The sequence below is a fragment of the Botryllus schlosseri genome, chromosome 5 (assembly GCF_051294905.1).
Source record: "Botryllus schlosseri isolate E-star chromosome 5, Bs_hap1, whole genome shotgun sequence".
Taxonomy (NCBI): Eukaryota; Metazoa; Chordata; class Ascidiacea; order Stolidobranchia; family Styelidae; genus Botryllus; species Botryllus schlosseri.
This window is the reverse complement of record NC_137240.1, coordinates 6,507,631-6,522,692: the sequence shown is the minus strand read 5'-3', so window position 1 is coordinate 6,522,692 and position 15,062 is coordinate 6,507,631. Positions and strand designations below refer to the sequence as shown.

General features: G+C 39.2%; 1 long non-coding RNA gene across 8 annotated transcripts; it reads left to right on the top strand.

Annotated features, from left to right (window-relative positions):
* The first annotated feature begins 6,446 nt into the window (after positions 1–6,446).
* Positions 6,447–12,402, top strand: LOC145438793 (uncharacterized). Of its 8 annotated transcripts, none has more exons than XR_013915037.1 (8): positions 6,447–6,947; positions 8,082–8,136; positions 8,414–8,469; positions 8,868–9,010; positions 9,406–9,525; positions 10,082–10,271; positions 10,761–10,859; positions 11,228–12,402. It is a non-coding gene; the product is annotated as an uncharacterized LOC145438793 (long non-coding RNA). The 8 variants fall into 8 exon arrangements; XR_013915033.1 differs by having other exon boundaries at positions 8,818–9,010; XR_013915036.1 differs by lacking the exon at positions 8,082–8,136 and having other exon boundaries at positions 8,818–9,010.
* The last annotated feature ends 2,660 nt before the right edge of the window (positions 12,403–15,062 follow it).

Below are 15,062 nucleotides of genomic sequence, written 5' to 3'. Positions count from 1 at the left end.
TAACGGTATAACACTTGCTTCACAGTACGAATAACACGCTCGCATATCGATGCTTTCAGTTCACTATTTGTATGAAAATGTCGCACATTGTTCTCTTTTAAGAAAGTCTGAAACGCACGATTAGTAAACTCAGAACCTTGATCACTTTGAATAACATGAGGTATACGATCCTTAAATATTTCCTTGAATCCGCGAATAATACCTTGCGAGGTTTTGTTTTTGAGTGGATACAGATATAAAAATCGGCTGAAACAATCGATCGTCACCAACACATATTTAAAATTATCGTTTTCTTTTGAAAGATTTTGCATATGCATGAGATCGGTTTGATACTGAACACCGAGACCGGACGTAATCACTCTAGGTCTCTTAAATTTCTTTCGGTAGGGAAAATGTTTTGTGTACGCGTCCTTGCTCGAAAGAAACTCCTTGACTTTAGCTCTATTCCGCCCTCTAGAGAATACGTATGCACCGCGATAACTACCGGGTAGCCCTGGCGTGAAATACTTAGTATGGCTCCCATCCGTATCGTCTCGGGGTCTTGGGTGTACGACCGCTTTTCGTCTTGGCATGCTGAGTCTTTACTTTGCTTCGTTGGCTACTCGGTGATGGTATAGGAATCCTTGATGGTTCACCCTTGATCAGACGTCGCAGTGCGTCCAACTCACTAGCCGAAAATAGATTCCTTTGTTCTGATATATCGATTTTCATCGGTTGATTCAATGTGTCGTGTTTTATTTGATAACGATTTAGCGCGTCGTTATATAAGGCTAATTTTCGTTCTTGGGGTATGTTCATCTGTAATATGTCGCTCATACATTTGTCGATATCCAAATTCAATTTCTGAACGTCAGCTCCGTTGATCGGGCTCGGATTTATGAAGATTTTTTTAAAAGAAGTCATTTTTTGAAAAGATTACCGAGTAAACCAGTGACGACGGGTAGGATGCTTGATAATAGAGTCATAAACATACCCCCATTCTGATTGACCATACGTTTTTTATGTCGAATAGGGATGTCTTTCCTGACAAGTCGACGTAAACTACATTTATGAGCTGATAGTCGCTTTCTTTTATACTTTGAAAGAGGGATGTTACCGTTTAAAATGTTCTTTGTACAATCACATATACAATCGATCAACTCTTTGCTGGCCCCCGATATAATTTGCTTGCGTATCTCGGGTTTACTTTTATGTAGGAACTCTAGTGTGGGTATATGTCGCCGTGTCCGAGCTGGTACCTTCGTCATTTTGAATTTAAAATCGTCTCTGTGCTTGGCTATTTATACCAGTGGGCTATAAACCACCATGGTTTCACCAGGAAACATATTGGTCATAACTCGTCGATTTTCAGGTGCTTCTTGCGTGACATCAAGAAATAAATAACCATGAGGTCGTCTAGCAGCGTCACGATAAGCCTCTGTTAAAAATCTAGAGTTTGGGTACATTTGTCGACCAAGAAAACTGATCTGCTGTTGGTCGCGCGGATTCTTGAAAATCACCATATACGAGCTTGAGAGACTCAAGTCACGTGCTCCTTTACCCTTGTGATACAGGTTCTGCGTGATATAGCAAATTGATTTGGCCGAATGATGTGAAAATCTTGTAAAGTAGTCTGCAATTTTCGCCGTCTCAGTCATGAAATCATCCACTATAATCAAGGTGTCTTCAGAGCAAACCTTCAACTCTTCTAAAATATCTAGACCGGCGTGGAATTCTACGTTATGCATCGTCTTGAAAACCTCCTGATAATTATTGTAACAATATACGACCCTGGACACACTAGGTTTAATCATTGATGTCGCATGTCTAATCAGCTTTGCAACAAAAGTAGTCTTCCCACTTCTTGAAGGACCACTCACAATACACGCGAATGGGTGGATCAATTCCATCATTTGTTGTTTATTGAAACTCGATAAAGTGCATGTGTTTATATATCAACAAGGTTGGGAATATCCACTGTTGTAGTCGTCTTGTTCTAGTGGAATATATAATCCCAATAGAGTTCGATTTAACAATTTTCCGCGGGTTATTAAATCTTCATCTGTTCCTCGTAATTTCGTCAGTGGGAGTTGTAGTGTCACGAACGCTTTATTCAAGTCGTCAAGCAGCTGATCCCAATCTGTAAAATAATAAATCACATAAGAGGATTCATAACACGAGAGGATTCATAGCGTTTTAAACTCTAACAGTGTTACTATAACAACTATAGACCTCACCTTTTGAACACTCTTTTAAATCTTTATGTTGTCTCGATACGCGTTGTTCGTATAATTCATGCGATATCTCTCGTTTCAAATACAGCTCCACGAAGTGTACATGATCGCGGCGTTGTACAAGTGTCTTTTCGTGTAACCGAGTCAGACCTGCTTGTTCTAGAACAGATATTATGTAATTACTAGCCATCTGTAAAAACAAGACACAGATACCAGGAAATGTTGTTACTAAAATGTTATAGTTACATCATTTCGAAAACACCCACAGATTGTAAACAAAGTTTCACCTAAAACTATCAGTGTTCACCACAAGATTATGTTCACAATGACCAAACGCATCATGTTCACAAAAATCATCGGTTGTAGCATCGCTACTTTCAGAGTCAGAACGAGGTCGTTTCAAACTGTTTGCAACTCGATGTTGATCAAGGAAAAATTGGAATTTTCGATGTCGCTTGCGGGTTCTCAAGTAGGCTTGTCTCTCTTCGTGACCGAAAAGCGGTATCCACGAACAATTTTTTCACAAGACCACATAATTTGTCAGCTTTGCTCTGTTGAATAGGATGTGGTTATCACTCGGCATCTTTCGATCAGGGAATTGTAGTTGAAGTAGCGCTTCTATGCAGACACTTCGGACACGGGTCCATTTCTCGTCTAGTTCCCGACGACGCGCCTTGGATCGATCGGGTATTGTTCGGTCTTGTGAGTTGTCGTCGGTACCGTGAATCGAGAGCTGTGTTAATTCCTGCTCCAGTTCAAGCGTCTCTTTGTGCAAACTATTCAAATCCAATTCTGACATTACTGACTCAATATATGAAATAGCGTTATCCATCTGGAAAACAAATGACACATTAGCACGTAATAAACAAGTAAATCATAATAAAATCAAACACACAAATAAAATACAATAACACACAAAATATACAATTAAATTAAAGTCACGCAAAATATATACAAGTACACAATAACATTCAACGCCATGATTAATTTTATCTTTGATCACTGTGAAAGCGATTGAGGTCGTGGAAAGATGCATCGGCGTCGTATCTCACTTCCATCAAACCAGGTTGATGAAGATAACGAACATACGTGTCTTTGCAACACTGTCTCGAGCGGTCAAAAGAAGTCGGGTCGGTCAAGAATTCGTTTCGATGCTCATCGCAAAAATAACGTGGAAACCAATTCTCGTAATCGCAGTAAAATTCATTCCTTTTCTCGAAGATGAGAATGTCATCGAGTGGGGCTGAATGAGCGATGAAAAACGAATTGATATCCACCGAAAGTAGCATGAAGCAGTCGGTGCGAAAATATTTACACAAGCAGTCATAAAAAAACGACAACATCCGTAATTTGACATTATTATACAACCAGAACGATACTTGAATGCAGTTATCTCGCTCGATCTTTTGAGGGTGCTTCGTTATTTCAAATAGATCTGTGTTTAATTGTTCACACTTGACGAAAAAACGATCCTTCACATTTGCATTCAATTCACTTTTATCGCAGAACGTGGTTTGTTCGAATTTACGCGGATTCAATAACTCACGATCATAACAAGAATTCGCAGCGAGTTTTTGCGTTAGCCCAATAATCTCCGTGTTAGGATCGTGATACCCAGCACGTCGACAGTCTGAGACATTTTTTGTAAAGGTAGCAAAACAGGTCTTTTTGGCGAACTCGACAGCCTCATAAATTTTTGATACCACCAACCCGTGATCTACATACCATTTGATCAAGTCGGAGGTTAGGAAGATTTTCTTACCCCAGTACGACGCAACCAACATGTCAGTGGGTTTACTGGGCGACTTCCGATCTACAGCAAGCTGATTCATGTCACTTTTCACGGTATCGCGAGACACTGTGGTATTTTTGAATATCGGGCGGAGTTCAGCGAATCGCTTTTTCGAGTGTGGTCGGGTACAAATATCAACCAGCAAACAACCAAAGAAAGTACCATTCATCACCATCTCCATCAATTTCTGTGGGGTGACAGACTTGGCACGAGTCAGTTGTGGTTGAATGCCATCGAGATATCGCACAATATGAGGATTTCTCTTCTTCTCAATATTCCACTCACATTCCCATTTACATACAACCTGATAATTGAGACTTTTGTAATAATCATGAACACGTTTAGCTCGCTCTCGACGTACTGGGTCATCACATCCGAATCTACAATCGTGAGCGTGAAAATCACATCTAAGGAACGATAGGATTATCCCTTGTCCAGCTGAATTACGATAAAACCCATCAGGTCGATAATTGCGCGTGCCAACATGAATTTCAGGACCGTTAAAAGCGTGGTGAACATGTACCTTATGAATATAGGAATACCAATTCATCCACTGGGTTACAGTCTCTGAGCATTTCGGCGCGGTCTTGACAGGTTTGAATTTAGTACACTCAGCGTCGATTGGTTGCCAACGTATCGCAAATCCAGTTGGACTTGGTCGACTTAAAGCATACAGATAGAGTGAGTCACTGGTCAAACTTGTTATATGTTGCGCAATCTGTGCATTTTCCTTATAGACATGTTCTTTGATTCGAGTTACACCTGGTTTTGGGTGTCGATGGAAAATGATCGATGGTCCACCCACTAAATTATTCCTGAATAGCGAAAACAGATCTTTATGTTTATCGTTGAACATTGTGAAATCACGTGGGATGCTATTAAAAAGATGTCTCGATACAACCCCGAGCAGGCAGACCGCGTCCTTGAATATATCAACATTGAATTGGCTTTTGAAAGATTGGAATTGTTTTTCTAAAACCGCTATGAGGTAGTGAGTATCGTTCGCGTTGCACCATTTGAGATAATCACGCAGAGAGGTCATTTTGTTGTCGTTCCAAACCTTCAAACAGTTTTCATATTCTGATGTTGATATATTGCAACCTTTTAGTGGGTTGTAAAACTCGTCGCGGCTAGGAAGACTCGAGTTATCCAAGTTTTCCAAACTAGTCAGAAACTGGTACGGGAAGTGAGCTTTAGCGGTGCTACATTTGAAGGTTTCCAAATATGAATCATACGAGAAATCGGGTGTCAAGTAATTCACAATGTCCAAGAATTGAAGTCTGTTGGTCGTCATTGAGAGAAATTTGTTACCGCGTTTCAGTACACTAAGATTGTCGTCAACGAGAAAACCAAACAAGTACGCTTTGAGCCAGTTCAAGTCATACCGACCGCCATTGAATGATAACACAGGAATTTGACGTAAATAACTCATAAACTCCACTTGTAAACGTTCAAGGGGTATTGGGTGTTTTGAAGGATCGAGCGCTTTCATTTCGGTAATTTTCGATTTGAGCATGTCCAGGTAGGGTCGATATTCTGTGAGTGACAGTCTGAATGATTCACTTTGAATGTCATGAAAATGGTCAATCATTTGTGCGCACAAATCGTTTGTATCACCGCTCGAGTCAATTACATGCGACTCCAAGTAACCTTCCACATTAGACGATATGCTAACGGAGATGGGAATGTTCTGGTGCTCTCGCGAAGTTTTTGAGGTATCGTCGGTATCATACAAGCTCTCCATACTGAACGCGATACGATACTTGAAATAACGAAGCTGGTGGGGAACGAATACCCCTTCTAGATCAAGTTTTTGAAATATATCTTGAGGAGGGCAATAAACACCCTCGGGAAACACTTCGACAGGACCCGTTACACATTTGTGTCTGGTAAACTCGTACTGTTCATCAAATAATCGTTCACAAACAGTGCATTTATAGCTCTTTAGATATCGGTTCACGTTTGTAATTAAACAAAAATGGCGATCCTCTAAATGTAGGTAAACAGGTTTCGCTTCAAACGTACTGCGCCGGAGTGCGACAGCTTTACCCTCAGTTTTGGTGTACACGAATATAGCGACATTAAACAAGACCTCGATATCATTCAACATGTCAAGAGTTACGCCAGATTCTACATTGACCCCATAAACCGAAGTGAATTGTTGAGCCATTTCCTTTGTATCTTTACCTAGCGAATGGGCGATGCAACGAAAGGCGCAAAGATTGTCATTGTACAGTTTCTTATTTTTTCGACGTGTAAATGTCATGATACATCTCGATTGCGCAAGTCCCGGAGGTATTTTGATATCGGTACAACCAATCAACACGCCATCGGTAGGATATACATAAAACTGTACATTAGTCACACAGACCGGCAGTGACTTTGTGTTTGGTCGAGAGTCTCGTAACACATCTAGTGCGGTTTCCAAGTGAATACACTGTAAATCCGCAAGGTCGTATTGAACACTTCATAACACTTTTTTCTGCGTACAGACACACTTTTTGGGCATATAAACGCATTGGGCCATTATCGTCGCAATGCTTCTGCGTATTTCTCCGTTTACATGTAACACTTCGCCAGTGCGGCTTATTTTCAAGAAAATTTATACCTGGTTATTTATCATCAATTTTGCATTCATAAGCCATCGCTACGTTTGGAGATCACATTAAATCACGGTATATGTAAAATAATATTACTCACTTGACCCAACACTAAGTTTAAGGGTAATATTTCAATGAAATATACATATTTCCCTGTGACGCGGAGGGGTCACAACCTTCGTTACGGTAGAGCGCGCTCGATTCCAGTTTGGATTTGAATTGGTGGTTCGTCAGGCTTCAGGCAGAGAGTAGGGTACACGAAAAAACTTGGCGAAATGGATATATTGAAGCAGTTTCTGCTACCTGATGGCGTAAAGGATCATAACATCCATGTACTGTAAGGTATGGAAATGCGGTAAATGTTATTGAATGTATGTAATGTGAGAATAGTCATAAAATTAACTCGTTTTGACATTGCAGTAACGTCGTTTGTTTTAGAAGTTTTAGCAGGCTACTGATATACCTTATTCATATAAATGTTCTTTAGATGTTTTGCAGTATATGATTCGTCTGATATTATTGCTGGATGATCGAGCTTCGAATCTGATAATATACCAGGCTGCGACCAGGTCCAGTACTACGGTACTGATGAGAAGCTGCTATAAAAGTAACTTTTTTGACATATGGATAAAGGGATATTCTCTCTATCCACACTGAAATATCACTATGTAGGCGATATTGTGGTCCATTGTGGACAAGTACTGCAATGTCAGCAATTGAATACCGGTATGACAGTCATGCAACGGTTTTGATTGTTTTTCAACTGCAAGACATTTTACACTGTAGGCCTACTGTTTATTCCAAGTGGTAAGGTGTTAACTAAAGCGATTTTTTTTGAAATGTCAAAATAGGTCAGAATTTTGTCAAAATTGTACCGTCAGGTCAAAAATTGCCAAAATTCTTTACAAAATCAAAATTTTGTTGGCAACTTGCATTTCGTTTGTATCATAGATGATTGCACTGTCGGTGAACTTATCATTTTACAATTTACATCTTGTAGCCTACTTTATAGTCCTACCGTTGTAGACGGACCATCGTCTGCTCATTGTGAATCATAAACTGTCAAATGAAACAAATACTCAACGTAGCCTATTGCACTATCCTAACTGAAGCAAGACTGCGTGGGCATTGGTTCTTCTATTAGAAACCGTATGATGAATAATTGCGATGTAGACAACTTTGTCATAATGAGAGAGAGAGAGTGCAGTGTACGCACAACTTCAGTGTTGCCGGCCAACAACTGCAGCTGGTGAACGTTCTTTCTTCATTCTTGCCAAGCTACTTAGTTAGGACAGAGACTTTCTACCCGAAAATGTCGGAAAGTATCTTTCGTTGTACTACAACAAATTTTTAATTATTTCTACCATAATACGAGATGTAACTAATACTAGAATTATTCATGGGTCCAGATTTCGATAAAATAAGTTCTTTTTCATGTAAAAATTTGTCAATTTTCATGCTAAAAGATTTTTTCAGGTCAAATTACTTCGGAAGAACAGACAGCTCCAGCCAGAAATAAAGATAAGTTCCGGTAATACAATTCTAACACTATGTGAGAAACACCTAATTTAAGTACATGGGGTCAAAATTAAGTTTTTCATCATCAAAATATGTATGAATTTGAATTTTTTAGTCAAAATCTTACCTTTTTAGGTCCAAAAAATCGCCCCAATAATAGCACAGCCAAACAAACAATCTTTTCAACAAACCATGGATCACAAGGGGTAGTATTTGTTTTGCCCAATCCCCGAATTTGACTTTTCTGAGTTTATTGTGATACGGTAACTGAACTAAACTCTATTTTGCAGGTAGTATGTATTGAACTTGGCACCTTTTTGAAATGCATTTGCTGTATGGAATACTGGTAAGCATCACGGTGTTTTGTAAGTGAACTGGTATATCCTTAGAGAATGAATTTGATTCTGTTGCAATCGGTTATCTTTGTGATAAAGATTTTTAGGAATGTTTGCTGGTAAAATTTCACAAAAATTGTTAACGATCCAGGAAGTATACTAACTGTGCCAGAGTAAATTTGGTGGTAACGTCATGTGCAACTTCCCATTCCATTACTCAATTATTCTATGAAATACACCCTTCTGTCACGCACAACTTATTGCAGAAAAAAAAAACTGTATCCAGTATGATATGTGCGTGATTACTGAGCAGTTCATTTGTATTGCGAATTTTGGCAACAAATATTTCTTTTCAATAGTCTTGGATTGCTCCTCAAATTCGTTCAACTGATGTCCACTCTTTAAAAAGAGCCCCCTGGGTCTACCGTGCCTGCGCTATCAGACAATGTTGACAGTGACGTGAGGAGTCGTTCGTAACGGGTTTTGTGCCGGCACAGTCATCTTATGTGATACAGACCATTGTCTCAAGAGCCCATGGATACATGTGATTATGTAAGCCTATTTTTTCATTTTGTATATCACCATTGATTATGTAATTTGCTGGTTTTTGCAGTCCTACTTTTCTCACGAACTATCTCGCAGAGTAGCTTACGGGCTATTCGATATGAGCTGAAAAAGGCTTCATCTGTGTACACTGTACCGTACAGTGTACCCTGAACTGTGTACACTGAACACTGTTCAAACAGAGATGTATAGTTGAACGTAATGAGCTCGTGTAACTTGTACTTTAACTATTGCTTACTGAACTATAATGGGCTAGGTCAGTGGTTCTCAACCTGGGGGCAGAGCACCTCTCCTGCACTTCTGTAACCTATCTGTGTGAAATATTTATATTTACTTCTGCATCAAATTTACAATTTTCCTTTGTAATGTTTCGTATTTTCTAGGAGCAGCATTTGGATTAGACCAGTAAAAAAAAGATCCGCCGTGGCACGCCACGAATCAGGGACTCATCAAGCCTGGGTTGCGGCTGATGGAAAGAATATGAAAAATGCCCTAATGTGCAGGTAGTATGTATTGCAATTGGCAACTTCTTGAAATGCATTTGTTGTTTAAAATACTGGTAAGCATCGCGGTATTTCGTAAGTAAACTGGCATATCCTTAGATAATGAATTTGATTCTGCTGCATTTGGTTATTTTTATGAATGTTTGCTGGTAAAATTCCACTAAAATGATTAACAATCCAGGAAAGTATGCTACTCGTGCTGTAGTAAAATTGGTGGTACGGTCACAGGCAACTTTCCATTACAATAATTATTTGTTCTATGAAAGACACCCTTTTGTCACATACAAATGTATCCAGTGTGATATCTGCGTAATACTGAATGCCGGTGACGTCATATTTTGTGATACGATTTTTGATGTACTACGTTCTTTCGAGTTCTCTACTAGTTGCTGACGATTACCCTTGACGAGTCTCAGCCGAAAATATTCGGGCTCATTTCAATATGCATATACTATTCAATTTTATATTGAAGTTTTGCACCTCGAAGAAGCTGTTCGAATATTGAATAGTTCCCTTGTATTGCAAATTTTTGAAACAAGTATTTTCTTTTCAACAGTCTTGGATTGATCTTCAAATTCATCCAACTGGTGTCGACTCATCGAAGAGACCCCCTGGTTCTACCGTGCCTGTGCTAACAGACAATGTTGATAGTGACGTGAGAAGTCATCTGAACGGATTTTGTGCCGGTGCAGTCATCTTTTGCGATAATACTTTTGCCTCAAGAACCCATGGAAACATGTGATTATGTAAGTCTATTTATTCATTTCATATATCACCATTGATCATGTAATGTGCTGGTTTTTGCAGTCCTAATTTTCTTGATAACTATCTATATATGCGATATGAGCTTAAGAGAGGCTTGATCTGTGTACATTGAATAGAGGTGTTCTTGAATGTAAAGAGCTGGGGTAACTTGTATTTAAACTTCTGCTTACTGAACTATACTTGGAACATCAAATTGAGATCATTTCCCATGTCGTGCTAATTCCAAATAATTTCGCTAATTAAATTTCATCAGGAAGGAAGTATTTTGAAAGATTGAGAACAATTACAATTACTGCAATGAAGGAAAAGTATTCAACACCTTCGATAAGATGTCACAAAGTTTTTTGTACTAAAGACAATCAATGTGTCCTTTGTCTGGTCAATTATTGTAATGGAAATCCAAACCCATATGAATACCGATTCTACTATATTTATTTTCGGATCTTGTTTGCAATCAATTACATTTTCAGCAAAACGAGGTTGATGAAGTCAACTGTCTTCTTCTCCAAGCCAAATTGAGAGACAAGCTAATACAATCCAAGACCCAAGCGCATGTCTTATTGAAACAGGTATCGTAATCTTTCTGTTTTGTGGACCATACAAATTTACATAGACCGTTCGTAGACGTACATAGACGTTCTGCTATAAATTTCATTCTGAGTTACAGTTCTGCATTCTCACTGTGGCCTGTGCGTCTGAATGTCAATGTAAATGTCAAAATGGCCGAATTGAAAAAAGCGCAGACCTAATTCAAGATATTTTTATTAGTCGTTATGCGAATTTTAGTCCTTCTCAGTGATAGGATTTCACATGTACCCGAGCGCCTTTCCTGCGCTTGTGTAACCTGCATGTGTGAAATATTTATATTTATTTCTGCATAAAATTTAGAATTTTCATTGACATATTCAAAACTTTGGAATTTAATCACATTTTCAAGGAGCACAACTTGGAGTCGACCAGTAGAAAAGAAGCAAACACCATGGCACGCCACGAATCAGAGATTGACCGATCCTGGATTGCAGCTGATGCCAAGAATATAAAACTGCTTCAGTGAAAATGAAGTATTCAGAAACATTATTGACGTTTTGAGCTACTATGCATTGGATTGTCATACCCTGAAGGAGTGGTTCTCAAACAGGAGAAAGCATTGGAAGGGGCGTGAACCCGCTGTCAACAAATCTTTTTCGCACATGGCAGCTTCTACTTATTTCTCTGTGTATGGTCAGAATTTAATATTTGAATATTCTCTCATCAACAACTATTACCGTCACTGCCATCCAACTATCAGTTGGGATTTCTAGCGTTCTGGTTGCTTTTTTTAATTTCATGATACGACGATAAGGGGTGTGTGAAATTTTTTTGCTATCATAACGGGGCGTGTCCAAATATGTTCAAGAATCATTGCCCTAATGACTTCCAGATTTCATATTTTGCAGTAGACTGGCAAATAACAACAAAATCTTTTCTGTAAATCTGCAAAATTTGTATGGACTCAAAGAAACGATTTCTTTGTTATTTAAACAAAAGTGATTGGCATTAACCTGATATAAATCCTTGTAATGCAAGCCCAAGAATATTTTTGATGCCTGGTTAGCACTTAGCAGGCCCAATTTCATTAAGAGTAAAAAAATACTTTATTACTTGTTTATCGTGGTAGTGGTAGTGAAACTGATGTATTCATTGTTTGTTTTTTTTACAATAAAATTAGAAATTTACAAGCCATAATTTGATCAATTATAAATATGTTTTACTGATTTGTGTTGATCATGTTTTCCGTTAACGGACGTAACCAATGAATTTAATTCCATGCCATTGTCACGAAAGTTAAAGATACTAAATGATATTATGTTATCACTATCCCTAATTCGCTATGCATTCATTTTCATGATTGAACGAGTTGCATGATATTTGTAGTGAGTTTGCTCTCGATCATTTTTGATGTTCGTGATTTCATGGACTATTCCGGAAACGGTTTCAACTGCTGATCTGAATTTATGAAACGCTGTCACAGCAGCTATTGGAAATTTCAATGTTTGCACGTATTTAATCACCCAGGTTGGGTATTATAAGCGTCATCTATTCATGAATCAATAAAATCTGATTCTATTTTGAGCCCTGCGTTCCGGTGACTAGTCAACCAGCCACTTTGAGGCTGAACACTTTTTAGGTAAACACTTTTAATTTAAACACTTCGCAACACTTCTAGGCGTTCAATTTTTGGATCACGTTTCGTGTTCAATTTTCCGGGTTGAGCAACACTTCAGAATTTACAGTGTAGATTCAACAAATTCATCGAATTTAGCTAGTGTTGAAATCGCCGCTGGTGTTTCTAATACACTATCAACATTCGCCGATGCATGAAAATACCGAAATCTCAGAGTCTCGATGTGGTACAAAATAAATGCATACGCGAAATTGATTTTGAAACGAGTCGACTCTGAGAAAAATATAGCTTGTATATCACGGAAAACATCCGCTAGCTCCCGACCGATGACTCGGATATTATACACGCGCCGACTCTGATTCACTACATACGATTTTATCGCTTGCCAGTTCTGATTTACAACTTCTTGGCGTTCGTCCGCGGTCTCTGGTGGCGCATTCGATTCTTCGCGAACACGATTTCTCCGTCGTCGACTCATCTGTAAAATTAATAACACGCGGTCAAATTCGGCACTTGAGGAACATCAAACTAGTCTTACTTACAATCTAGTTTCTTCGCCGGGGCCTTCCTCGATTCTTTATGCTTAATAAAACAAGCAACACATCATACTACGCTCACTAACGTTGTGTTATATCAGATAACTTACCAGTAGACTCGTGTATTCAACTTGAGCTTGCTCTGTCTGTTCAACAACAAAAATCATTACATCATGTTCACTAGTTCGAGACAGTAATAACTCACCTATGCAATTCTTTGCTTCAATTCCGACGCTTGTTTTGTCTGTAGGATAAACGAATAACATATTACATTCATAAATCCAAGTAATCGTACCGAATAACTTACTAATTAACTCCCTATCCACCAATTCGCGATCGAATATACCCAGCCAGTAAGCCACGTTGTTCACCGCTCGACACCCAGAGAGAAAGACCTAAACCGCTGATTCGAGATTACAAGAGCACCAGCGCCACTAGTGGTTGTGCTTTCAGAAGCTATTGTTTATTTATGGCTCTAATGTAAAATCTGAAACGGAAAACAGAAATTGAGAATAGACACTCACAACAATGAAAATCATGCAGTCCAATCACAAATTATACTTCAATTTTGTTCTAATTTCTAGAAGTCGATGCAAGTACTCATTGGTTGCGGTATTTAATTCAGGTTGAATCTCATCAAGACTCCAACGCTGACCCTTGACAGTAAGCAATCGTTTGATGTCAGCTATGAGCTTTGTGGCAGTCAAATTTTTTTTCTCCGTCAACGAATCAACATAACATAGTATTGAACCTAAATGCGGTTTAACAACGTCAATAGTCTGGAGGTAGGTGACCATCTTGTCAACTGTGTATTGACATAACTTTTCTTCCTGCTTCTTTTTTCCCTTCACGTCATCGCGAAAATCATCGTCACTCGCGCTTTTAGATTTCGCAGGTTTCTTACCAACCTTCTGTCTGGGTTCGGTACGATTCAAATTTTTCGATTTCCCATTGCGAAGCTGTTTAGCCGGTGGTATGCCCGCCGTTGTCGATGTGGTTCTTTTTCGAGTTGGCTTGCCGGTTGATACAGATTTAGGAGTATCAGTCGCCGATAGCAACCCCGCGGGGCGCGGTATCGTCATCCCAGAAGTCGACGGTTTCTCGGGATTCGGTAATTCGTTGCTAACGGCTGTCTCGTCGGTCGGTACACACGGTATCGTCACCAAGTTCGTGAGATCGTTAATCACGCTTTCTCTAGCTAGTTGACCCGACTTCCGCCACGCCTGGCGCGCTATATCTGTATAGTTTGACTGCATTTCGATCGTTGCCGTAAGGTCGCGTTCTGCGGATTCAACTCTTAAATCCGGTGTCATCAGATCACCAGGATTAATCACATCAAAGATATCCGCGTTCTCTTCAAATTGCGATTCGAATGCATTTGGTTCATAACCAAATTTGTCAAGATTATCTATCTGAATCTCGGCCATTGTATAATAATTAATCTAACTCCTCCAACCAACGTTTATGTCTGCGACCGCGAAGTATAACAATCAACTCGTGGGTGTTGGCTATTTATAGATTTAATTTGATAGTAGCACGCGGTTGGATGGAAAATAATTCGGCGCGCAGGTCATTCGAAATATAGGTCGCACGCACACTGCGTAATCCTCAGAACCGATCGCGTTTCCGACTTTCAGAATCGGACGTATTTAGTGTGTCACAGATCAAAACGCCGCTACAGATATCTGATTTTTCAAAATCGCACAGCGCACTGCGCTTTAGTGAATTTCCTGTTTAGCGCAATGGTCGATTTTTATTGCGCCACACATGTCAAACGCACCCGCCAACATCTGTTTTTTCGAAATCTGAGTGGTGTATTTCACCATTTTAACACATTGTGGTGTCATTCTCATGGTTTACTTTTTCAGTTGATAGTTACATATACTCGTTATGGCAACTAGCGCGATTATTGAGAATTATCTTCTGTACTATCATAATTTGACTACCCCCGCCTTGAGTGAAACGGAAAAATTCATCCACGGAGTACTAGATTTCTATGTACATGGACAAAACGTGAGCCGTGTTCGAAAGTGTGATTTTACCGCATTGGTTAACTCGATTCGATCATACGG